At 42.0% G+C, this 27,642-nt stretch overlaps 2 protein-coding genes and 1 long non-coding RNA gene across 3 annotated transcripts in view; 1 reads left to right on the top strand and 2 right to left on the bottom strand.

Moving 5' to 3' along the window:
• NEK1 (NIMA related kinase 1) overlaps window positions 1-1,259 on the bottom strand; it is a 126,753-nt gene extending 125,494 nt beyond the window's left edge. Inside the window, 1 exon segment of the mRNA XM_030563916.1 lies at window positions 894-1,259. The gene's annotated coding sequence lies outside the window, so the exon portion shown is untranslated.
• A 4,333-nt stretch (window positions 1,260-5,592) lies between these two features.
• CLCN3 (chloride voltage-gated channel 3) overlaps window positions 5,593-27,642 on the top strand; it is a 112,895-nt gene continuing 90,845 nt past the window's right edge. The window contains 1 exon segment of the mRNA XM_030563203.1: window positions 5,593-5,780. The gene's annotated coding sequence lies outside the window, so the exon portion shown is untranslated.
• Window positions 7,864-26,680, bottom strand: LOC115651909. The gene is made up of 3 exons (XR_004000485.1): window positions 26,670-26,680; window positions 25,145-25,149; window positions 7,864-7,945 (listed from the first exon to the last, which is right to left on the bottom strand). It is a non-coding gene; the product is annotated as an uncharacterized LOC115651909 (long non-coding RNA).

Raw genomic sequence — 27,642 nt, 5'->3', positions numbered from 1 at the left:
GTTCATCATCTAAGTTTAACAAGCTCTGTTTTTAGTCAAGCTAATTTGGAGCTATTAGCTATACTTAAAGGTTATTGCTCGGAGCTATCCCAAAATGAGGTAAACTACCTTTTAGTAACTAATAAGCTTTTGGGAGGAGAAGAGCTGAGGCTAAGCACAGCCCAACCAAATACAAGCACCAGAGTTTGGTCCTAATTAGATGCTTAGTTTCTTGCAGACATCATGGTAAACGGGTGTCTTAAAAAGGGATCTGAACCGGGGAGGGTGACGGCTTTGCCGATCTGTACAGGAAAGACATCAGGGTGCACAAAAGGCAGGATGGAAACTAGAGCTGAGGAACAAAGCTAATTATGGGCGAGGAGGTCAGAGATAGCACTGCGGCTGGCACCACGGCTAAGTGGAGGGCAAACAGAAATGGAAACAAACACGAGTGGGGAGGGGCCAGGCCACGCCAAACAGAGCTACTCCCCAAGGGGCCCTCGCAAGTCAGGGCTGCAGGTGAAGGCCTAAGACCCAGAAGACAGAACCTGACTCCGGTGCCCGTGGGTTACACTTGTCTCCAGCAGCCCACAGGCAGCCGATGTGATGTGAGGAGCCGGCAGCGGTGACCAACGGACCAAGGGCCGCCGCCCTCATAAGGACAGTGAGCCCCAGAGCCGCCCTCTCCCCCAGAGCTACGAATTAACGGCCCGCCCCCCGCTGCACCAGCCCACACACCCGCCCCGCCTGCTTCGATCAGCAGCGCCCACAGCTGCACCGCAGAGACCGAGACCCCCCACCCCAGAGGCGGGCAGGCGCTGCAACGGCCAAACCCCGCTCCTGGCTTGGCAAGGGAGACGAGCTGCTCCCTAGAAGCCGGCTCCGACAACCGCCGCGCCCCCTTCTCAACTCACCTTCCCCTGCTACTACCGCAGCAGCAACCACGGCGCTCTTCGCTCAACCCAACTTAGCTACAGACCCACCTCAAACCGGAATGGGTGAGCGCGTCCCCAACGCCGGGCTCCCATTGGATGATACGAGCCAAGCATGTTCGGCTGCGCCTCTCAGCGAGCGGGACAGCGATTGTGACTTCACCGTGGTAACGAGGAGAAAAGCAGCACGTGACAGCAAAGAGCGGAGAGAGGCAGGTTCCACGCGCCCAGGGCGGGGCAAGTCGGGCCCCGGGGCTAGATGATTGATGGAGGAGGGTATTTGCATAGCTGTGCTGTATCAGTGTCTGTGAATGGCCGGCGAGTCCATTTAGGGTTTGCCAACCTTCCAGGATTGGCCTGGAGTCTCTCAAAATCTGCATCCATCTCCCAGTGACTATTGAAAGCAATCTGGAGATTTTAATAGGATATTTTAAGAAAATTACATTACTTCATCTAGGAAAAAAATCTTCCTGAATAGCTTCAGAGTTTGCAACCCTATGTAGTGTATGCATACTTGTGCCTCAGAGTATGTGTGTGCATGCACACATTCTGTATGTATCGTTTCACATGTTCATGAATGAGCATGTGTCTGCATGCATCCCATACATGCAGATGTGTGCCTTTGAATGGACATCTGTGCATGGCATCTGTCTACATGCATATAAGGACGTAATGCTATCTGTCTCTGTGTATATGGCTATGCCTGCATGACCATATATATACATGTCTTTTTCCATGCTTGTTTCTGAGTGGCCACCCATGTTTCTGTGCTTGTGCCTAAATTTTCACATATGACATGGCTGTGTATGTGTGTCTGTAATCCCATGCATATGAATCCCTAGTGTTGGATGCCTTTAAGTATAGGACTGGTGCATGTATATGTATGTTCCTGTATATGTATGCAGTCAACTGCTTGCTGTGTTACATTATGGTCAGCATATAAAGAGGTTGTTGTATATGGGCTTATGCACGCAAACGTGTGTGTTAATGCATCTGAGTATAAACAGGGATGCATGGTGAGTTGTACTTACGTGTGTGCGCATGAGTTTCTGAGCACTGAATGTAGTATAAATACATTTATTTTAAACTAAGCATATCCAGCGATCTAAAAGACAGAGTAAGATACATTGTGGATTTTACGTGTGCATGTGTATCTGGTACTATAGGTATGAGTGTTAACTCCAATATCAAAGAACATTTTGTACCTATTGATAAAATACATAAGGAAAGGGCAAAGGGCTAATGGGAATAAAATAATTATTTATGTTTCAGAAAAAGAAAATCTTCAAAAACTGTCATTAATAGTTTATATTTTACAAGACAAAAAGCCTGGCAGTTGATATTATCTCAAGCTGCTGCTATGTCTCTTTCCAGACTGTTACACACTAGCTCTTTTCTCTTTACAGCACCCACAATGGTCCAAAATAAAGTCTCAGCAAAACTCCCACAAGTTCCCCAACCTGGCCTAAAACATTTGAGATGGAGCTCATTCTATTCCTTTGTGCCTGCCGGAGAGATGATTTAGGAGGAGGATGGGGTTGGGCTACTTAGATTTTTAATCTACTAACAATTATCATCATCTAAAAGACAACTGCTTTAATATTCATTATCTCCTTTTTCATGGAATCTTATTCTATTCTTTTCCTTTAATTCGCTAGCTACTTGTTCATACCTCTACTTCTTTTAGGTACTTCTGTAGTGATATACTGACAGGTCTCATTATCTAAATGATGGAAAAAGGAATAACTCCCAATAAGTCTACAAACTTATTTGCTCTCATCTGCTTTTGTATTTTTACCTTTCTCCTTAAACTGCTCTTCAGCTTAATTGCCACCAGATGTCCCTTCCTCTCTGTCAGTCTTACGCTTCCCATTTCTCTTAATGAACTGCCTCAGGAATGGAGTGGAGTTTCCAAAGCCCAAGATGACAAGCACTGACAGCTGGTCACTGGGAGAAGGTATACAAACCCCACAGTAGCCAGGAAAGGGTTGTTACTATGGGCTCAATCAGCCCCATCCTGCAATGCCTGCAGTAGGTGTCAGGCTTGGCGGGGCTAGAGTGCAGGTCATTTGGGAGGTGTGGCTAGAGGGAAAATAAGTTACTCACCTTGTGCAGTAATGATAGTTCTTCAAGATGTGTCCCCCTATGGATGTTCCACTGTTGGTGTATATGTATCCCTGTGCTTCTGATTGGAGATCTTTGGTAGCATTGTCTGTTCAGCCTGCACATGTGCTCTCCCCCTCCTCATGCTCTGCCTCAAGGCTACTTAGTGCTGCACAGGTGAACTGCCCTCAGTAGGTTCCTATCAAGAACTCCTGTTATAACAGTCTCTTGTGAGAAGGGTCACTGGAAGGTGACAGGGGTGAGGGGGAGAGAGAGAGTTGAAGTGGATCGAACACCCATTGGAGATAATCTCCAAAACACACATCTGTCAGGTGTTTATGTTTCCAGTTAAGGCAGAACAAAGCAAGGTAGCATCCAAAGAGATACAATGGGTTGGGAAGTGCAGCTGATGTCAAAGGCCTCAACCAGGATGTCAAATTGATGTTCTGAAGCTGCAGATTGTGATGATGAAAACTGAAGGTCTAATGGTTTGTACCTCTAGAATCTGGATTTCTTTCTTTGTGGCTCATAGTAGCATTGTGGTGGGACCTGTGGGTATGCAGTCTGTGGAGAAGACTGAGGACTAAATTTTCTCTTTGTCTGCACGTACAGATCCCCAGTGACCAAAGTGTGGCTCTGGAGTCCTTAAATGTGTGGAGCGACATGCTGGTCTTCTCAGAAAACAATATAAAGCCTTAGAAGGGGAGATCTTTGACAGCTGGTTGCACCTCCTTTGGGAAGCCTGCAAGATGCAACCACGAAGCTCACCACTCACTACCACTGTTGAGATGGACCAGGCCACTGTGTCAAGCACTATCTGGAGTGCTGTTTTGCCCAACTGCCCTTTGTTGATAATGACTCGAAATTGTTCCCAGGGTGATCCCAGGAGATGGTCAATAAAGACATTAAGTTTGTTATAGTTCATGTAATCATATTTTGCTTTTAAGGCCTGGTAGTTTGCAATTCTAAATTGCAGAGTAGCAGAAGAGTAAGCCATTTGTCCAAATAAGTCAAGGCACTTCCAATCCCTGTCATAAGGGATGGACTTAGAATGATGTTGCTGGCCCCAGGAGTTCACTGCATCTGTCACAATGGCATTAGGTAGAGGGTGTCCTCTACCAAGTGGTCCTGGAGAGGATTTGATCACACCTTAAGTCAACTAGGCCTGTCAACTCAGTCCCATCCACTTCAATGGGAATGGTCAGTTTGGCTAGGCTTAATTTACCTGCCCAGCTTTCTTGCCTACCTGCACATAGCTGCACTCCATGTAGGGGCAGTCTCAGCTCATGCTACGTGGACACCCTCATGAAAGCAGGCTACTGGCCCTGAGTGGGGGCAGAGTCAGAACCTGGCCCACACCCGTGGGCAGATCTTTTCCAATAAAACAAGCTAGAACCAGCACCCTATAGAACAGAGATTTCACAGGAGACCAGTATTCTCAAATTGGGGGTCCTGACACAAAAGGGAGTTGCAAGGGGGCTGCAAGGTTATTTTAGGGGTCACAGCATTGTCAGCCTTCCTTCTGCAATGCCTTCAGTGCTGCACGGCCAGAGAGCGAGGGCTGTTGGCCGGGCGCGCAGCTTTGAAGGCAGCGCCCCAGCAGCAGCGCAGAAGTAAGGGTGGCAAAACCATACCACACCACCCTCACTTCTACACTGTTGCCTTCAGAGCCGGAGAGTCAGAGAATGGCAGCTGCAGAGCTAGGGCCCAGCTCTGAAGGCAGCAATGGAGAAGTAAGCATGGCAATACATACCACCCTGACTTCTGCGCTGCTGCTGGCAGTGGCTCTGCCTTCAGAGTTGGGCTCCCAGCCAGCAGCCGCCACACTCCAGTTGCCCATTTCTGAAGGCAGAAGGGTAGAGTACGACAATCCCCCTGCCCACCTTTTGTGTACAATTACAGCCCCGTGAAATTTCATACTTCAATATCTGAAATAATGAAATTTACATTTTTAAAATCCTATGACCATGAAAGTGCCTGAAATGGACCCTGATTTAGTAGGGTTCTAGTTTAATCCCGTTGTTGTTGTGAATGCTCATTTTAACCCGTACCATTAGTTAGGTATAACTCCAGTCTTATCCCTAATCCAACTTTCATCCACACCGAAATGTCGCCAGGTGGAGAAAGTGGGGGGAGGTGGCTCGGGCTCCATGGGGATGCCGATGTGGGAGCTAATAAGGCAGCGAGGACGTACAGCTGCAGTTAGGCTACCCCAACTGGGGCAGCGCCAGGGCTCTATGCAACTATCTCCTATGCTGTCACAGCGAGCGCTGGGGTGCAGAAGAAAGTCGCCGTCGAACTATAGACGGGAGAGTGGCCCCAGCGTCCGGGACGCCGCAGCTTAGCTACCACGTTGAGCCCCACCCCCAACCTTTTCTATTCACTCCGCGCTGTTCCCCGCCTCGGGCCAAGCTGCTGCGGGACGCCCCCTTAGCGTGAGGGGCGGAGCGGGGCCGGGCGCTGCGCTGCGGGGCGGGGCGGGGCGGGGCAGCGCCGGGACGCCATCCGCCGTAGGCCCCGGAACTGGGCCGCGGCGTGGCGGAAGTGTCGTGCTTGCTACGCGCATGTGCGGGAGGAAGCCCCGCCCACGCGCGGAGTGGGGTGGGGCAGGCTAAGCCAGCGCTGGCGCGTGGAAGAGGGTGTCCGGCGGGCCGCGATTGCTCCTGGGCCCCGCCCCGATCAGGCTTCTCCGCCCTGCCGAGCGCTCGGAGCAAGAGGATGCGTGAGCGCCTCCTCGGGGAGCAGCAGGCGGCGCTACTCGGTCAGGTACGGCGGGCCCGGCGGAGGGACACGGGACGGGACAGCTGGACACGGACGCTACCTGCTGGTAGCTGCAGCCCGAGCCCTGAGGCTGCGAGACGGGGAAAGTCTGGTCGGGAGTGAACGCTCTGGGGTGGGGAGGGCGCTAGTTCTTGGGTTCAGAGGCGACGAGGGAGGTTCCAGTGTTCCCCGAGTCTTAGGCTGTGGCGCCTGCGGCCGTAGTGATGCTGTGCCTGTTTTCACGCTCCCCTGGTCTGCCAGAGGCTATGGCTGCTTTGCGCCTGCCTTGGAGCGCTGTGCGGCGGGAGCGGGTCACTGTGCAGATGTTACTCCCCGCTGAGCGTGCCTGGGCCCCGGGCAGGTTGGCTGCCGTCTGTGCAGTGGGTTGAAGTGAGGTAGCCGAGTTCCTGATTTTCTCTTCTAAGCTTTAACTTAATTGCTTCAGAAATGACCCCGTTGTTTGTGGCGTCTCTACATGTATAGGAAAAGGGCTTTCTCCTTAGAAACTCTCCATCTTGAATATAATTATAAAATTAGCTACAATGTTTGTTTCTTGGGTGCACAGGCTCTCTCTTTTAGAAAAGAATAACCCCATCTGCTTGTGTTTGCTCACCTCACATCAGGAAGGAGGTAAGTTAGAGACGCTTGCTTTGGAGCATGCTAATTTGCCCCTTAAATAACTAGAGAAGATATTGGAAGAGATTGGTAACAGGAATTGACCTAGAGTTGTAAGACTGGAAGGGACTTTGGAGAGGTCTTCTAGTCCAGTCCTCTGCACTCAAGGATGGGCCAAGCATTATCTAGACCATCCTTGACAGGTGTTTATCTAATCTGCTCTTGAAAATCTCCAGTGATGGAGATTCCAGAACCTCCCTAGGAAATTTATTCCAGGACTTAACCATGGTAACAGTTAGTTTTTCCTAATGTCCAGCCTAAACCGACCTTGCTGCAATTTAAGCCCATTGCTTTTTGTCCTGTTCTCAGAGGCTGAGAACAGTTTTTCTCCTTCCTCCTTTTAGCAGCCTTTATCTACTCAAAAACTGTTATGTCCCCTCTGTCTTCTCTTCTCCAGACTAAACAAACCATTTTTTCAGTATTTCCTTGTAGGTCATATTTTCTAGACCTTTAATCATTTTTGTTTTCCTACTCTGGACTTTGTCCAAATCTTTCCTGAAATGTAGTGCGCAGAACTGGACCCAATATTCTAGTTAATTCCTAATCAGCGTGGAGTAAAACGAAAGAATTACTTTTTGTGTCTTGCTTACAAGACTCCTGCTAATACACCCACAATGTTCACTTTTTTGTTACACTGTTCCATCATATTAGCTTGTGCTCCATTATGACTTCCAGATCCCATTCCACAGTACTCCTTCCTAGGCAGTCATTTCTCATTTTATCTGTGTGCAACTGCTTGTTCCTTTCTAAGTGGAGTACTTTGCATTTGTCCTTATTGAATTTCATCCCACTTACTTCAGACCGTTTCTCCAGTTTGTCCAGATCATTTGAATTTTAATCCTGTCCTTCAAAGCACTTGCAACCCCTATCAGCTTGATATGTCCACAGATTTTATATGTGTACTCTATGCCATTGTCTAAATCAGTGATGTGGATATTGAACAGAACTGATCCCTGTGGAACCCCACTTGCTATGCCCTTCTAGCTTGACTGTGAACAACTGATAACTATCTGGGAACCATTTTCTAACCATTTTTGCAGTCACTTTATAGTAGCTCCATCTAGGTTTCATATCCCTAGTTTGTTTATGAAAGATCATGTGAGACAATATCAAAAGCCTTACCAAAGTTAAGTTATACCACATCTACTGCTTCCCCACCCCCATTCACAAGACTTGTTACCCTGTCAAAGAAAGCTGTTAGATTGGTTTCACCACAATTTGTTCTGATTTTTACTTATCTTCTAGATGTTTATAAATTGACTGCTTAATAGTTTGCCCCTATTATCTATCTGGGTACTGAATTTAAGATGACTGATCTGTAATTCCCCAGGTTGTACTTACCTCCTTTTGGCACTGTACTTGCCCAGTCCTCTGGAAACTATCCCATGACTTTTTGAAGATAATTGCTAATGGATCCGATATTTCCTCAGTCAGCAAGTTGAGTATTCTAGGATGTATTTCATCAGGCTCTGGTGACTCGAAAACATCTAACTTGTCTAACTCTATGTCTTCACTACAGAGTTTTGTCAATGCAAGTTATGCCAATGTACAGCCAAAGCTGTAATTAAACTACTGTTGCATGTCCACACTATGCTTCTTGTGTTAGTGGAGTGCATCATAATAGCAGCTCTTGCATCGACAGAGAGCAGTGCAGTGTGGGAAGCTATCCCACTGTGCGGTTGGGTGCAGGGGTGGTTAAGGAAGGGTTTGCAGAGCCCATGGGGGTAGATACAGTGTCACATGATGAAGGTTTCTCAATCCTATCATTCCATAGGCATCCTGCTACATTGCCAGCTGCTTTTCAAGTGCCCTGTAATCTGCAACCCAGTCATCTGTGTCATAAAGCATGGATCCTGCATTGCTGTTCACATTGTGCCATATGTTATGAACACAAGGCTATAAGAGGAGCCCAATGTGGAGCTGTTTGTCTGAGGGATTCCTTGAAGGAGCATATTAATACTGAGCCACAGTAATGTGTGTTGCTGTAGTGTGCGAAGCTGGCATTGTTTGTTGCACCGTGCTATGAACCTTGTAAAGATTGCTGTGTGTCCCTGAAAAGTAACACATTTTAAATCTCTTTTGAAAGTAACACAGAAATATGACCAAACTGACATTGCTGAAACACTAAACAAGAAGCCCACAGAAGGGTGAGGAGGGGGAGAGGTTGTGACAAGGAATGCATGTGTATGTGAGAGAGAGAGAGTGAGGTGGTGTGTGTATTGGGTGGAGTGAGTATGTGGCATGCTGTTTCTTTAAGTATATAGTTCACCAGCCTGAACACTTGTTCAGACAGCAGCTGGAAGCAATCAATCCTGAGGCATAAGCTGGTGCATAGGACAGTTGGTGTTTCCCTGTCCCTTCACCCAACTCAGCAGAGACTGGTACACAGGCTGGAGGAGAGGACACTTGGACATTGGCTCCCACCTCCCTCTCTGGCTCTGCACAGAACATCAGGAGTCTTCCTTCTACCCCTCCGCAACAGCAGCCCACACTGCCTGGCACTGTGGTCCTAGTGCCAGGGAGAGCAGATTCTGTGTTGGTGTTTTGATTCCATTATTCCATCCGAGTTCTCCCACAGACCAAGGACGATCCACCTCCTCCCCTGTAGTCCAGTGGAATGTGTTTGCTGCGAGAGCGCCAGTGTGCTCAGCTGGGCAATAGCTCTCTAGCTGAGGCAATTTCAAAACTTCCTGGGGTATTGAATGGGAAGGGCTTGTGCCTGTATTTCTGGATGCAGGGTAGCAGAGTTCAAAATGGTGAGCAGAGCAGTCACGGGTGAGCATTGTGGGCTCTTAGAGGCCAGTTACGGTGACATAATGAATGCAGTGTCTACACTGACTATTTGTCCACTTAACCTTGCCACAAAAAGCTCTGCACCTCTTGTGAAGGTGGTTATATTTTGTCAGCGAAACAGGAAAGTTTTGTTAGCGAGGAGCATAATAGTGTGTGCACCTCAGCTGCCTTTTGCCAACAAAACTGTGTAGTGTAGACAAGGCCTAGGTAACTTTTAGCTTGTTCTTTCCATATTTTAGCCTTTTATCTTACCTCATTTTCACTGGCATTCACTGTTAGACATCTAATTGCTACTAACCTTTTTGGTGAAAAGCGAAACAAAAAAGTCATATAGCACTTCTGCATTTCCACATTTTCTGTTACTATTTTCCCACCTTCATTGAGTAATGGGCCTACCGTGTCCTGGGTCTTCCTCTTCTTCTAATGTATTTATAGAATGTTTCTTGTTACCCCTTATGTCTGTAGCTAGTTTAATCTCGTTTTGTACCTACATATTTGTGTTTGTTTTCTTCCTTTTGTAATTTGACTTAGTTTCACTTTTTGTAGGACTCCTTTTTTGAATTTCAGATCACTGAAGGTCTGGTTAAGATAGGATGGTCTCTTGCTATACTTATCTTTTGTAGACAGTGGGATTATTTGCTTTTGTGCCTTATCATGTCTTTCTGGAAAAAATGCCGACTCTCTTGAACTGTTTTTCCCTTTAGACTTGTTTCTGAGGAGATCTGAGTTTGCTAAAGTCTGCCTTCTTGAATCATTATATTTATTGTGCTGTTATCCCTCCTACCATTCCTTAGAATCATGAACTCTACCATTTCATGATCACTTTCACCTAAGCTGCCTTCCACTTTTAAATTCTCAACCAGTTCTTCCCTATTTGTCAAAATCAAATCTAAAACAGTCTCTCCCCTAGTAGCTTCTCCACCATCTGAACTAAAAAATTATCCCAATAAATTCCACTAACTTGTTGGATAATCTGCACCCTGCCTTATTATTTCCCAACAGATGTCTGTGCAGTTGAAGTACCTCATCACCATCAAGTCCTGTGCTTTGGATGATTTGTTAGGTTTAAAAAAAGCATCATCCACTTGTCCTTCCTGGTTAGGTGGTCTGTAGTAGACACCTACCCTGACATCACCCTTGGTTGTTGTTTTTTTTTTGTTAGCCCTTTTATCCTTACCCAGAGACTTCAACAAGTCTGATCCTATTTCCATCTTAACCTCAGTCCAAATGTATACATTTTTAACATATAAGGCAACACCTCCTCCCTTTTTTCTCTGCCTGTCCTTCCTGATCGAGCTGTACCCTTCTATGCCAATATTCCAGTAATGCATATTACCCCACCAAGTCTCTGTGATATTATAGTAGTAGTTGTTTATTAACTAGGATTTCAAATTCTTCCTGCTTATTCCCCATACTTCTTGCATTAGTATACAGACATCCAAGATACTGACTTGATTTGATTTACCCCCTGTCTGTGTTCTCTCTTGTCTCTCCCTTATCCTGCTATAATGGCCCATGGTCCCTCCTAGATTCTGACCCTTCTTCCAGAGACGTCAGGTCTCTTATGTTCTTCTGTGAAGTACTAGTTCTAGGTCATGAGGTACAACCCCAAAAATTAGAACAGGGCGGAAAGCAAACAATGTTTGTTGACTGTTTCAGATGAGTTGTATTAAAACCACATTTTGATTGATCAATCAGCACTGATCAATCAACTGCGTAAGAGCTACAATTTTTAGTAGCCCAGTACAGAAGTACAGTAACAGTGTCAGATCATAAAGTTACTGGTCTTTTTTTTTTTTAATTTGGTAAAATATCAAGAAAACAGTTTTGAAGCTTCTGGTACCAAGTTGTTTAGAAAAGAAATTCAGATATAATGAAAAAATATTCAAGATAATAAATAAAAGATGGAAGCCTTCTGGAAAATATCTGTACCCACATTTCTTTTACAAGGTGTGAGATCTCTGAAGTTCATGGGGAAAACTTTGGGCAGGGAAACTAAGTTATTATGTGTGATACCATATTCAAATTGCGTTAGTACTTTTTGTGATGCTCCCCTGGTGTTATCTGGACAGATGATCTGCTAGGTCACTCCAATCCTCAACTCTCTGAGCCAGCCTTACCCTGCTCTGTTGTGAGAACCCTCACTCCCAGATTTTTCCCGCACAGCGTCTAGCATATAAGCTGCTCCCAGCTATATGAGTGAACACTTTTGACCAGCTGCTTCTTGGATTGTGCAACCAAATGACACTAGCCAATATCTTTGGTCCCAAACACGACCCTAGGAACCTCCATCTTGCAGTGTCCAGTTATGCCCTCTGGATGCTGCAAACTTATATGAGTTGTCAATTTAACAAAGAAATTGATATGTATCAGGCTTGTTATCCCAAGGGGAGTCTCTGACACACTTCAAAACAGACACACTGCTTCAAGTAGAATAATCAAACAAATTTATTAACTACAAAGATAGTTTTTAAGTGATTATAAGTCAAAGCACAAGTCAGATTTTGTCAAATGAAATAAAAGCAAAATGCATTCTGAGATCTTAACACTTTCAGTGCTCTTACAAACTTAGATGCGTCTCACCACAGGCTGGCTGGTTGCCCTTTAGCCAGGCCCTCCCCTTTGATCAGCACTTCAATCGTTTGGTGTGTTGTCTGTAGATGGAGGTGGGAGAGAGAGAGAGAGAGCATGGCAAATGGCTCTCCCTTTTATCATGTCCTTTCTTCCCTCTTGGGTCCCCCCCCCCCTTCAGACTCAGGTGAGCGTTACCTCCTCATAGTCCCAAACTGACCAAAGGAAGAGGGGTAACTCGAGGGTCCAGTGGATCCTTTGTTGCTGTCTAGGGCAGTGCCTTGGTTCCTGTGAGGCTGGGCTGGGTTTGTCCCATACATGCCCTGATGAGGTGTGAACTGCTCCTTTGCTCCTGGAGAGTTTTGCCTGGTCTTGTTTTAAGCCATGAGGACACATTTTCAGCCTCATAACTATATAAATGAAATTACAACCTATAACATTACTATAACAACAATGCTCAGTGCATCATGAGCCTTCCAAAGACACCTGACATGACAAGGTTTGCACTGGATACCACACAATCGTAAGGATGAACATGGGGGTGCAGAGTGTTCTCCGTGGAGGTACAGAGCATCACAGTTTTCAATTGCATTGTGGTGTCCAACCTTACTACACAGGGGGGCCAATAACCCTTAACACAACCTTGTGAGGGCTAAATATATTCTGTTTCATGTATATTTAGATAGACAATACTGTACATAGAAACAACCTATTGAAAAACAAAGTAATCAATGCATAAGACATGCATCAGAGTTATAGAAAATGAGGAAAACTTATAGGACACATAACTAACATGATGTAAACATGATGACAAAATGCTAGTATATTGTGTTAACAAAGGCCATGGGCCTCATGGTTGGCCATATATGGCCTGCGGGCCATAGATTGGGCACCTGTGCATTAGAGCTAATGCTTATCTCTGCTTACATGTTTATGATGGCATCATGACATGTAACTCAAGGCAACATGTATGATTCAGTATAGACACTGATTTTAATGGAATGGTTAATTCATTTTAAGACTTGACATTCAGAAGTGGTATTGATATTGTATCTGTGTTCTAGGAATGTTACTGGTGTTATACTGTAAAGATTAAAAAATGCATCTTCATGTAATAGTGGGAATTATATCTGTAGAGCTTCAAATATAAAATACCCAAATCACCCCGCCCCTCCAATTTTGTTTTGCAAAGTACAGCTATCTGTTTAATTTAAAACGTTTCTATCAGGGCCGGCTCCAGGTTTTTTTGCTGTCCCAAGGGCACCTCCCCCCCTTTCCTCCCCCCGCAAAAAGCCGTAGTGCTGCCGCCAAAGCGCAAAAAAAAAAAGACTGAGTGCTGCCCCTTGAAAAGGGTTGCCCCAAGCACATTCTTGGAACGCTGGTGCCTAGAGCTGGCACTAATTTCTATAAATATAGAAATCTAAAAAATGCTGGAGTTAAGTAGGCAAACGACCTTAACTCTGATGCTTCCTCTTTCAGATTATAAGATCTTGGGACAAGAAGGTGCCCCTTTCTATGTCTGTGCAGCATCTAGCCCAATAGGGCCCAGTCTGGTTTGCCATTAGGTGTGACCACAATATAAAGAGTAATATATTCTACCTAATGGGGATTAGACACATGTGTATTACAACAGCTTGAATCTTTGTTTCATTTCACTTGTCAGTTGATGAACTCCTTATCTTCTTGCCAGACCTTTGTGAATACTTTTATTCTCTGTCATTGTTACTGATCAGGATTGATGATGATATTGCAAGAGGTGGCAACCTTCAGAAGTGGTGTGTCGAATCTTCATTTATTCATTCTAATTTAAGGTTTCATGTGCCTAGTAATACATTTTAGCGTTTTAGGAGGTCTCTTTCTATGTCTGTAATATATAAGTAAACTATTTTTGTAAGTAGTAAATAAGGTTTTTAAAATCTTGAAGAAAAGCTTCATTTAAAATAAAATGCAGAGCCCCCTAGACTGGTGGCCAAGACCCGGTCAGTGTGAGTGCCACTGAAAATCAGCTCGTGTGCCAACTTCAGCACACATGCCATAGGTTGCCTACCCTGTGATATTGTTATACCCAGCTCATAACCTTGCAGTCATCTTCAGTTATGTCTTCACTGCCAGAAACCAGGCTTATATGTATAGTGCAATATCTGACTCAAGTCAGCTATCTATCACTTAAAAGCCTAAAGGAGGGATTTGAATGCTCTTGTCTCCATTTGATCCCTTCAGTTTTTCCCATATCAAGTTCAAGTTTATTGTCCATCCTATTTAAGCCATTCACAACTTTGTTTCTCTCAACTCTTCCCTTGACCTGTTGCATTGCCCTCCATCCTATCTACTCTTTCATGGTCTCCTACTTTTTTTTTACTTTCTTCTACAGTCATTTGCACTTTACTCACCATTATCCTTGAAATGCCTGCCTCAATGCCTGCCAGGGATTGGGCCAATGGATAAGATACGGCCATAATCTGTTGTAACTGATGTATATTCCTCTAACACAAATCCAATTTATATATGAATATTTATATAACGTACATGTTCTGATTTTAATTTTATACCAATGCTTCATGTATTGTCTTAAGCTCTGATCCTTCAAATATCTACTGCTTACTTTAAGCCTGTGGCTAGTCCCACTGGTGTGTTTGCAGGATTGGGGCCTTAGACTGTAAACTCTCTGGAGGTGGGACTGGCTTCGTATGCATTTATGTTGACAGTGCTGAGCTATTATAGGCACTGGTCGTACTACAAATAATACTACTTGCATTCCTTATTGTGGTAAGATGATTTTGCAGATGTAATTGTACCAGCCAACTTCCATATTGTGAATAGGGTGCACATGAAGCCTGTTCCTGTAGGGTAGGGTCTTTGTAAGCCTATGGAGTTAGAAGCAATATCGTTTTAATCTTATATAAAGTGGATGGATTAGATTTGGATTCTCTCTGTTGTAGTGGAATAATCAAGGGGAGAGAGTAGTGTGTCTGTACTACATATGGATAGGAGGTGAGACTGTGTCAGGCTGTAATGTTTGTATGAACTGGAGGAGAGTCTTCGGTTGATAAAAGGTGGTTCTCAGGATTTAAGAAAGGTTTCTGGGAATAAGGAGACTGGTGGTGAATAGGCAGAGGAGGGTGCGTGTTACAGGGTTGGGGTTAAAATTTGTTTGTGGAACAAGCTTCCTGGTTTTCAAACTTTCCACTTTCAAAACATTGTTATAAAGTTATATTGTAATTGACAACTCTTTAAATAAATATGTATTTCTTAAAGCCTATTTTTGGAGCTCTTTCTCAAATAAATATGTTAAATATTGATGTTGGTGCTCAATGTAAAGGAGTTTTTTCTTTTATGAGTTTTTTTGAACTTGGTTCTGGTAATAGAGAATGTAAACTAACTATGGTTGATAGAAGGGGTTGTAGGTAATTGGCGGGGTATGTATTCTGGCACCAATAAGATTACATTGTCAAATTAATAGGAGGTGATGTTTCACTTGGGCACTGACAGGTTGAGACCTGTTAAGGACTAAAAGATGGAAGAGTTTGAGGATTTCACTGTAATCCTTCAGTTCATTTGTCATGTGGTTGGAGTTCTAAGTGCAATCAGAGTCCCATTCCGCTATGCATGATAAACACACAGAGTAAATATAGCCCTCTGTGCCAGATTACATACTAGATAGGAACTAGACACCTGGAAATGAATGGAAATAAAGGGGGTGGAATTGTGAGCTGTATCATTCTCTGTTTTTCTTTGGATCATAGATTGTTTGAAGATGGTTACTACCCTTATCTGTCCTTCCAGTTGTCCTCTTTTTCCCCTTGAATTTTCTAGTTGTTGGCCTGCCTTTACTCCTCATTCAGCTTCCTAAATCTCTGCAGCTTGCAGGCTCTTCCTTAAAGGAAGTTGAAGCTTAGCTGATTGTGGGGCTCTTCTGCCACCAGCTGCCATACATCAAGTCCTCACAACCCGCTCCTAAAAATGAATATTTCCAGGGATTGTCTTTTATCTGAGTATAAATTATAAAAGCAGTGATCTTGGAAATATAAAATTTGTTTTTATGACATGCTTATTACACACTATTTATTAATTTATTATTATAGTATTTGTATTACATTATGAAAATGGCAACACTCTCTTCCAAAATCTCACATTTGTAGGTTGTATCACTTTGAATAAGCCTGTTATGAGACAATACTCCTATGTTTCATCAAGGAGTATCAGATGTGAAACAGCATGAAGGTATTTAGAAGCCAGCTCAGGTTTCCTCCTACACAAGCATTCAGGTCTTGAGCAGTCCAGGCAAACAACACATGTTAAAACAAAGCTTAAACTTGTTCTTAATAATCATTAAATAAGTACTAGCTGCCTTTTTTAATTTAAAAAACAGCAAAAAAAATCCACCTCCCTTTCCATTTCTTATAAAAGTCTTGAAGTTTAAATCTTCTCAGTGTGATACATGTGCTTGCTTTGATCTGCTTAACTCTTGGAAGTCCAGGGGCTCCAGGCTGCTGGCTCTGTGCTGCCCGGGGTTCCTACGGAGAGCTCCATCTGCCATTAGGGGATTTTTTTTCCTGAGAAACCCTGTAACATTTTGTGAACCCCCAGGGGTTCACGAACCCCAGTTTTGGAACCACTGAGCTAGACTGATCAGTTTCATTTCTGATTTTCAGACACTCACAAATGGTAATTGTGTGTTAGTTCATGGCCCTCCTAGGAACACTTAACTTTAAACAATTAATTAAAAAAAAATCACTAGAAATATTTTACTTTTGGGATTTGTTAAATTGTAACCTAAATGTTGGGCTTAACCCCTGTGGACAGTGACCCGCTCAATTGTGATTCAGCCTGAATTCATGTAAACTTTTTGCATAGTGTGTCTTTATCTGTTTTGAAGTTAAACTTCCTTGCCACGCTCTGATTGTATATATGCATTGCAAGCCAACCTTTGTAGTAGGTTTAATATTCTTGATTGAAAACCTTTGGTTTGCACATTCATTTGACTTCAATTATCTTACTTTCTGAATACATATTAATTATATGTCACTGAAAAGATAATTGTACTGTATTTTTTGAAATCATGTAACATCTTAACTTCATGAACTAAGCTATGAAACCATGTATAAAGACAATATTGTGACATAAGTCTTTGAGATTTTCTTTTCTAAATGTCTCTCTTCTTTATGGAGAAGCAAAATGTAGACTGATGAAGTGGGTATTCACCCACGAAAGCTCATGCTCCAATATGTCTGTTAGTCTATAAGGTGCCACAGGACTTTTTGCTGAGAATTTTCTGTGTCAGACATTAATACCTGATCTCAGTTTTTTTAATGAAGATGGTATTTTTAATTTGGTTTTCGACAATCTAGAAGGACAAGACCTCTGGTAGTGCTGACAAGGAAGGTTAGTGGCATAAATAGTGTCTTTGGGTTGATCACAAACTGCTTGTTTGTCTTACGTTCATGTAAAAGATTTGAGAGGAATCTGGGAATATACTAGTGAGAAAAGCATTGTTGCCTTTAATTCTAGTGACATAGTGTTGTCCAGTGGTGTGGATTTTTCATACCCTGGAGTGATACAGCTGGTTTGATCTAACTTCTTAGTGTAAACCATGCTTTAGTAAATCCAACTTAATTTGTAGTAAATTAAACCTTGAACTCTAAGTGACTTGTAAAATATAACTGATGGTTAGTTGTGTTACACGTTCTGTTGTGACTAATGGAGCTTTGTTACAAATCAAATGGGGGGAAAAGGTTCCCTTTCCAAGAGTTATGGGGAAATTTCTTTGTAGTTCCCCTTCTGTTTGATCCTGCAGTGAAGTCATAATGCTGAATTTGTTGATTTGCATTTCCATGGTCTGATGACACAAACGGTGTTATGACACTACTACAAGAGTAATCTTTTTAAAAATAAATTTAATCAAAAACTAGCAAGTATGACAAAAATGAATACAAGAGTGAAATATAAATGGTTTCATGCCTCAATGTTGTTTATGCATTAATGTCTATTTATTTGTTTTTTGATATAATTTTTAAAACAGTTTTTTAATAATTTAGTAAGAAAAATGCTTCCTGTTGTATTTTGAGATTTATATTCTAAAATGGGCGAAGTGTAAAGATTTGATTAAAAACACAAACAATGCTTAGAGCACCTTGAGTTTAGGTATAACAGCATTTAAGTGTACAATTAATTAAAATAGCTTAATAACATGGGTGTATTCATATTCCAGCCAATAAACATAGCCATCAACTTCATTCCAATACCTTAGACCCTTACCCTTAGCCCTCCTGAAGTTGCTTATTAACTGTTTTATTCAGCTTCCCATGTTGCCGTAGTCTGAGTTACATGCACAAAACAAAATTGTCTGTAGTATTCGTCAACAGATGAGTCATGAGATGCAGTAATTCTAGCTGAGTACCAAAGAATTTTGCTGTACTATCTTTTCCACTGGAGTTGAGGGTTCATTCATTTCACACAGCTTAAATATTATAGCTTTTACATGTTTACGAATCTGAAAAATAGTGTATAGTTAAACTGTTTTGCTGTGGACTACCTGTGGGCCCCGGCTATTAGATTTCATGGGGGCCGTGTGTACCCGTCCTTCCTAATTAAAAACTACGTGATCAAAATTATGACATTGAGGTTATTAATGCTGTTCCCCTCTGCCCTGATATAATGCGACCCGATAGAATGCAGGTTGCATACAACGCGGTGTAAAGCTCTGAGACGCTGCTCTGACCAGCGTGTTAAAGGTGCCAGCTGGGGCCTAGGGGTTCGATAGGGGCAGAGGGTCTCGAGGCGTATCAAGAGCTCCGCCACCCAGGGTCTAGGGGGCAGGAGCTGTGGGAGGGCACTTTTGAGGGCCCCCACAGTTCCAGTAGTGGCTCGGGGGATTAGTAGGGGGCTGGGAGCAGCCGCCTGCTTCCCTCGCTCCCGCTGTGTCACTTGGGGAAGGGATCCCCCTGCATTCAACCGGAAGCGGAGCAGCTCCGGCCCCAGCCCACTCCATTCCGCTAGCTCCCAGCCACAGCACTCCACTTCCCACCACAGGGGAGTATGGGGAGCATCCTTTCCCCAACCTCCCTGCACTCACCGATGGTGGGAAGTGGACCAGCCCAGCCACAACCAGCTCCATTCTGCCAGCTCCCAGCTGTGGCGCTCCATTTCCTGCCGCAGGTGAGTGCAGGACCTTTCCCCAGCCACCCCCGAGCAACACGGCAGGGGCAAGGAAAGCGGAGTGTGCTGGGGCCCCATTGCTCCACTTCCCACTGCAGGTGAGTGCGGGGGGGATCCTTTCCCCACCTCCCCGCACGCACCGATGGCAGGAAGCGGAGTGCTGTGGTTGGGAGCTGGCTGACTGGGGCCAGGCTGCTCCTTCGCCAGTGAGTGCGTCAGGTGAGTGGGGGCGTGGATAGGGGTCGGAGCACTTAGGGGACATGAGGGTTGGGTAAGAGGTGGGGTTCTGGGGGTGATTAGGGACAGACGTCCCTGGAGGGGGCGGTCAGGGAACAAGGAATTGGGGTGGGGGCAAAGCAAGTTAGATATAACGCAGTCTCACCTATAATGCGGTGAGATTTTCTTGTCTCCTGAAGACGATGTTATATCAGGGTATAGGTTTACTAAACTTGACTTTTTAATTAAAATAAAACTGTCCTGTGGTTACATTTCAGTCTTAAAACATGTAGAATATAGTTGTTAATTCAAAATAGCCTACTTTTTATTTTAGAACAGCTGTCATATTAGTTGTTTGTTTTCTGGGAGGGAGTTTGGGCACAGAGGTGGGGCTCCAGGCTGGAGTGCAGGAGAGGGTGAGAGGGCTGGGAGGGGGTTTGGGTATAGTAGGGGATTCTGACCTGGGTCAGGGGGTTGGGGTGCAGGAGGGGGTGCAGGCTCCAGCCAAGAGGCACTCACCACAGGTGGCTCCCAGCCAGTGGTGCAGCATGGCTCAGGCTGCCTGCCTGCCATAGCCCCTGCTGCTCCCAGAAGCAGCCAGCTGCTGGCACATCTCTGTGCATCCCTGGGAGGAAGCGGACAGTGTGTCACTGTGTGCAGTGCCACCCCTGCAGCTGCAGGGATGATGCTGGGGACGGGGGCAGTGTGCGGAGCCTCCCCTCCCTACTGTGCCAGGGGCCGCAGGGACATGACAGCCGTTGGCTGTTTCTGGAAGTGGCGTGGGGCCACAACATGCAGGCCCTGACTACCATGCAGAACTTCTCAAAATATCACATAACCCATAAAGTAGAAATCACCTGGTATGGTTGTGAAACATACAAGAAACATGTCTTTGTTTTTTTTAAACTTGGTGACACGTGCATTTTACCCCGAATATACATAAAAAGGGCCACTAAGGGTCTCGCTTGCCCAAATTTTTTTTTAAATGAACATCGTTAGAAATATTTTCAGAACTATTTTAACAATTTCTCATGGAAACAGTGAATGTGTTTCATGTGTTTTCAAACCATTGATGTATGTTTTCTCCAAGCTGAAAGAAATGCAAAAAGTAAATAGCAGGAACAGTGAAAAGAAAGTAGAGATCATTTTAAGCCTAATTTAAATGTGCTATACTTCGTTGGACAATTTAAATAAATTACGTCAGTCTGATGGGCTGACTTTGGCAGAGCCGTGTTTGGGGGAAAAAACTCCTTAAAAGTCAGTTAAAATTTCTGGAAAGCTGTTGCACGTGTGTGGACTTCCAAATTGAAGGTGGATGTGTAATAAAACAACACAATTAAATGAACCTATGCTTATTTGAAAACTTACTTTTCTGTGGAAGAAATACTTGAAGAAATGAATTTTTATTTGAGTCACTATAAATACTACTATAATCCATTATTATGGTTGACACTTTGTATATGCAGCATCTGTAACGTTTTATTTCTTTCAATAATAAGAGGTTGAATGGATAATGTCTAAAACTTAATTGTCCTTCAGCTGTTAATCTAAAAAAACACCTGATATGCTATAGTAGCTGTCAAAATTGCATAATTGAAATAACTTCTCTACCTTAGTCTTAGACAGTTTCTACCACCTTAATAGTACTATTTATACTGTGATTGCAGTGTTCAAATGTCTTGACATACCACCAGTTAAAAGTTTTATTTCAAATACCCATTCTCTGTAAAGGATACTATTATACCCAGGTTCTTTTCCTGTAAGTTCCTCTCAAAATCATTATTCCCCCATGAATTTTTCTGTTGGTCTCAACATTAACTTTATTCATTTAATAAAATACAAAGATCTTCTCTTAGCACTCTTTATTTTTACTATAACACTTCTCCTGAGGTTCTCTTTTATTAGCTGTCGCTTTTGTAAATGTCAAATGACTTCTTTTGTTTTCCACTAGCTTTACAGAACCAGTGAATGAAAATGAACTAACAAATATGTTTTCTTTTTAGAAGTCTCCCTCTTTTTTCTGATTTCTTTTTTCTTTATTAAATTTATTGCTTCTGCTGCTTGGTTTGCAGGAGGCCACTTTTACACTTATTTTGTATATAAACTTTTAAAAGAATGAGTACGTGTACTGAATTTTTACCATCAGAAAATCAAATTGTGAAAAGAATAGAATATTTAATAATGGTGTCCCACAGACTTTTCAGTTGAGTGGTCTTCCATAATGGGGAGTCATTAGATTCATACTTTCCTTTTTCCTCAGACATAATACAAATTCTGGATATTATGTGAAACAATAACTTTGCAAAATGGTTATGATAACTTGCCAATACATGGACAGTTTTTTTCCCCATGATTGCTTAATTGTCATCAATCCCAGTATTTTATTTTTCTTACCAAAAAAAGAACATTTGTGTTCTACAGGTGTCTGGGTAAATTGAATTTTGCAATTGTGTTAATATCAAGCAACCAAGAACCTGACAAACTAATTTTTTGTGCATATGTTTAAAGAACTGCCTTCAGGGAAGTCGTCTTCTCACAAAAGCCTTTTAATTGATCATTTCTAACAACGTTCCATTGAATTCCATTCCATTCCATGATCTCTCTGGGCTGCTCTCATTCTGTCCGTCTTAAAATATTAATTTTACCTCTTGGCTAGCTGTCTGAATCTCCTATCGTTGCTTTGAAAATCACTAAACATTTTTTATTATTAAATGTATATCTCTAGCAGTTAACTTCTGTTTAGGTGAATTTAGCCGTTACGTTTTACATTGGGATTTGGAGGTGGTGGTGGTGTTTACTAATATAACTTTTTTTAAAGACATGTTACATATTGTAAAATATCTGGTGGGAATTAAATAACTTTTAAAAATGTTACATTTCACTATCAAAATATATATTGTTTCTGAATAGCCACTATTAGTTTCATTGCTTCATAGGCATCCAGCTACTGAGAGGGAGTACAAATAAACCAATTAACCTTATTCGCAAAAATTTTCCACCATCATTAATGGTACTTATGAAACTAAGAAAGAAAAAAAGATAAGTGCTGTTGGCTTGTATGCCATTTCTTAAACAAAAAATTGATCAATTAAAAGATATAACCTCACCAAACTTATGTTACTTAAAGTTGACACTGAATAAAGACATCCAGCTAGCTGATGCAGAGGGTTTCGAGTTTCTAGATGGGTCTTACGCAATATATTAAACTTCCAACGTCCCCCCTCCCTCCCTGGTAGTATACCCTTTAAGATTTATTTCAGGCTATAGGATTATGCCTTGTGTGTGCATCTCTAATCTGATTTAGCCAGTGGAATTGTTGCTTTGTGGATGTTACCCATATCCTACTTTTAAAGAGCATAAAACCCAAACACATTTGATTAGTGAGATTTTATGCATATTTATTCATGAAGGATTCAAAGGAACTTAAAAAATTAAGTTATTTTTGTGGGGTTGTGAGGGAATCTTTTTTCCCCCCTCTTTCTTGCTGGACTTTAATAGCCAAGTAGGTGTAAACTTTCTTGTTTACAAATATTTTCAAACTGAGAATGTGTGTGCTGAGTTTTAACCATTTTTATTTTGACCCTGCAAAGCTACTGATTCCCATATCAGATAGGTAAGAGAGGGATGAATATCCAAAAGAACCTATTGATTGCTCTAAACATATTTTTGTTTTGGTATTATGACTCATGTCCGCAGGTCCGCCCCTGAAGAACTCCTAGTGGCCACAATTCGCTGTTCCCTGCCAATGGGAACTGTGGGAGCAGCGAACCATGGCCACTGGGAGCTGCAAATGGCCGTACCTGTGGATGCTCAGGTAAACAGAGCATCTCGCGGCCTGCCAGGGGCTTACTCTGAACAAGCACGAAGCAGGTTTGGGAACCTCTGCTGAACAGGATTTCAGTATACAGGTATAAGCACTCTTACGCTGAGGTGATTATTTATGCTAATTGGGTTGTGCTGCTTAACTCATATAGTTAAAGTAGTACAATTTTTGTGTGTAAAGACCAAGTTCTATTGATTTTTTTTTTTCAGTGAGATTTACAATCTCAGCTGCCTAAGTCAGTTTTGAAGATGGGCCTTTGGCTCCTAAGTAACTTTTGCTCTTCTGAACTTTTCAAAGTATAGCTTATCCTTAACTATAATGGCACTATAGTTCTACTCTAACATTAGGAGTCATATGATTTGGAGCATGAGTTCAGTTTTCATCATAAGTAGGCTAGTGGCTTTTTCAGAATTTTAAATGCTGAGTGAGTGCATAAGAAGTGCTCTCAGAGATGAGTATTTAATTGTAACTGCGTCCAAGAGGACAAGAACATTGAATATAGAGGTAAAATTCCCATTCTGTATTGGTATGTACCATTCAATATTTTTCACTATTCTGTGCCCTTTAGCCTTTTTTTAAACTCAAGTTGAGTATATTTCATGTCTGAGAGAAATGTAGTCTTAAGAGAAAACGATATGGAATCTGTAACTTAGGTCTATATATTAACTTCTGCTTAAAGGTATAACATACTTGAAAAATACCAAATTGTATTTCATGTTTTGTGGATATTTAATTGTGTATATTATACCACAAAGGTAAACTTCCATCTCTTTTACTTTTATTTATTTCTGAACTTTCCTATATAATGATTTTCCAATCTAGAGTGTGTGTACTTAAATGCTGTTGTCTTGTACATCCCTTTTTTCTGCAGGAGGATTTCATTTCTTTTCTTTCAAGTAGAATTTAATGGATCTGTAATGGGTTTTTTTTTAATTTACTTTTAAAGCACTAACTGTATTCCTCTTCTATGCTGAAAGTTGCCTGATATTTTTGTAATGTTACATGTTTCCTGATGTGTGTATTAGAACAAGGTAAGTCAAATTATATGGGGAACATAGCTGTATTCCTCCTTTTATGAGATGGTCTAAAACTAGGGTGACCAGATGTCCCAATTTTATAGGGACAGTCCCAATATTTGGGGATTTTTCTTATATAGGCTCCTATTATTATCCTCACCCCCACCCCTTGTCCCAATTTTTCACACTTCTTGTCTGGTCACTGTATCTAAAACTGGTATGAAAACTTGTCTTGATGTGTGTGTTGTCATTAAGTAAAAATGACCGGTGGCAATTTCCTGTTACTATTAGCCATACTTAACAGGGTGGATAAAAATATTATTTTTTGAAAAAATAAAACATGAATTTATTTAAATTGGACTTGATAATTATTAGAATTTAAGGAACAGAATATCAGGGTTGGAAGGGACCTCAAATGGTCATCTAGTCCAACCCCCTGCTCAAAGCAGGACCAATCCCCAGACAGATTTTTGCCCCAGATCCTTAAATGGCCCCCTCAAGGATTAAACTCACAACCCTGGGTTTAGTAGGCCATTGCTCAAACCACTGAGCTATCCCTCCCCCAAGAAACATTTGTTTTAAAAATAAACCTGGTTTGTATTCGATTTAGGTTTAATTTTGTATATGTCAAGGCTTAAACTTATTATCTCTTAAAACATTTAAACAATGAGTACATTTAAGTTACCATCCTAATGCAGCTTGACACAAATCATGAGCAGAAAGTTAATAAGCTGTATATCATTCACCACTTTCTAACATACTAAAAATGTACAGTTAATAAGAATCAGCAAACATTAAGCTATATAATTGCTTAAATAAATGTGTATGGTGTACTCTCCTAGGTAGCAAAAATGTACCAGATCTAGTCAAAAGGTTCCATTTAATTATAAATCAGCATGTTTTAATGGTTATATAAACCATTGAGAGTATAATTTTATTTAGAAAACTGATGTACAAATGAAAAAGTTGATTAAAATCAGTGATATAAATTGTGGCTTTCCACTTGGTGTTTTAAATCAGTCCACCCTGTACTTAATATTGTTACAGCTATTGTCCTTTGCTTACTGGATGTCATACATAACCGTGGTGTGTTTTCTTATGATATACTGTGTACCACTAACATAATCTACTTGATCTTTTGAGCAACTTGAGACATAGGAATTTTCAATGGCTCATATGTCTGTAGAAGGCTTTTCAGTATAACTTTTTTTCCTTCTTAATTTGAACTATAAAAAGCATCTCTGCATGAACTATTAGTACCCTGCCAATTATTTAAAACTGTAAAATCAAATGCAAATTTCAGTCAACTCACTCCTTCAAGAAAAAGAAGCTGTGAATGCAAATAACTCCCCAACACACTAGGGAATGCTCTAGCCTCCCTTAACTCTCCTCAATGTCAGGCAAAACATATGAGCCCTGCCACAAAGCCTGAAAGTTGTGCTCCAAATCATATGACTCCTAACATTACAGTAGCACAGCATTACCACTGGATGCCAGATCATTTGCTTGTTTTAATCAGACTGAGTCTTAAATTCTTCATGCTTCTAACACTGAAATAATTACAAATGCAATTCTGCCACCCTTTTTACATTTAGTAGAACCTAACTTTGCAAGCAGTTCTGCTGAACTTGCTGATGCTGCTCAGCATGAGTAAAGGTAGCAGAGTCAAGCCTTAAAGGAGCATTTTTTTGGTATCTGGTAAGGGCTGGGGGAACAGCAAGTGTTCCTGCATTGCCTGACTGGAGTATAAATGCTGCTGTCTTTGTTGGTGGGAGAAAGAAGGATGCTTTATTTACCTCCCATGTATGATGTTGGCTACTCCACTTTTTCCCATTGACACTGACTGTCTTGGGTGAGGTACTAAATTATTACAGCTCTTTCTACTGTTCCCTTCTGTATTTAACACAGTGGAAAGGATGTCCATTTAATCCAGACAGCTCTTTGATTGGATAAGTAGAACTGGTTGGGAATTCTGTCTAGATTATTTTTTTTAATGGAGAATTCAGTTTTACTGTTGCAAAGTTATGAAGATGTAATATCCATGGGTCATAACTGAAATTGTTTAACATCAATTACTTCATTTGTTACCAAGCAAATACGATGTTAAGAACATCCATTTTAACTGGTAAGAATCTTAACTTTTAGGATATGTTTGCACAGTTATGGGAGGTTTGACTGCATTCCAAGCTAACTAGATTGAAGCTAATATGAGAATCAATAACCGTGACTGCACAGAAGCACAGATTTTAGGGGGAAGTAAGATTGTGATGATGTACACAGGATCCTTATACAGCCCACACCGAGGCCCATGCTGTGGTAGTTACACCGCTATTGATACCTGAGCTAGATAGATTGAAGCTAGCTTGGGTATATCTACATGTGCTGCAGTTGCACCGCCAATTGCAGTGTAGACATTCCCTTAGAATTCTGTTATTTTTCATATTTTCGGCAAGTATCTATAGTTCATCTCTGTTTTACTGAAGTGTGTGTGTACATAATTACAATGAACATTTTCATGTTTATATCTGAGGTATTGTAAACATTGTCTATTTTAGTCTTCTTTCATCTGCAAGTTTCTCTCAGAGGGAGTTGGAGGGAATGTGTGCTGCAATGAGGGGAAAGAGAGGTCTACATCACGGCTTCCACTCTTAACTTTCAGTTTTTATGTGTAATACCCAATTTGTTGTATTCAGTTGTGCTGACTATTACTGCCTTTACCAAGTTTTGCATTTTTGAAGGTTTGGGGATAAGCTGCCATTTTATTTAGCTGTGCTGAGCTTTTTTATTAAAGTTTGTAGATAGTCTGCACAGAGGCAAAACCACAAAATACAGAGCTGAAATTGTTAGTCAGTCACCTGAGTGAATATTAATTTGAGCACTGTTGTGCAATTTATGTGAACTCTTTGTTGTCTAAAACTTAGATTTTAATTTTCCAAGGAAGGGCCAGTTTCTTTGTATCAATTTGGCTTTCTTTCTGCTGTGTACACTTATATGGAGGACACAGATACTGAACAAACCTGGGAACCTTAGCTATGGAGTTTATAGGAATGGATGTTGGCATAAGCAGGGCTCTAATTCTCCTGAGGCCAGGTGTTACCCTCAGTGTCATCCATGTGCCATTCTTCTTTATGCTTCCTCTCAGAACCAAACCTGCTATCCTCATATTCATCAGTCTCCAGTGGTCTCCTGGAAGCTTATCCATTAATCATGTTTTAAGATCATGTAAACAAATAAAACTTTTCCAACCAAACCATTTCATGCAGCCTGTCCAAGGTAGTGAATCTCTGACTTTTTTGGCCCTTTTGAGGAGATAATCCTCCAGATGAGTCACCACTTCCGTATAAATCATCCTCTTATTCTGAATCTCCTGAAACCTTGTTCTATAAGCATCTGGAGTGGGTTCAGATTTAAGGTGTGGAGTTTATAGCCCTTTTTAAAAATTAATTTTAATTTATTAATTTTGGATTAAATTACCATGGGTTCAGTTCCTCTTGATATAATTTCAAGCACAACAAAGTGAAGTGTAGTTTAGTTCAGGGGTTCTCAAACTGGGGGTCGGGACCCCTTGGGGTGGTGAGGTTATTACATGGGGGGTCTTGAGCTGTCTGTCTCCACCTAA

This window comes from Gopherus evgoodei, chromosome 5 (assembly GCF_007399415.2).
Source record: "Gopherus evgoodei ecotype Sinaloan lineage chromosome 5, rGopEvg1_v1.p, whole genome shotgun sequence".
NCBI lineage: Eukaryota > Metazoa > Chordata > Testudines > Testudinidae > Gopherus > Gopherus evgoodei.
The sequence above is the reverse complement of the archived record's forward strand: the minus strand, read 5'-3'. Positions and strand labels throughout refer to the sequence as shown.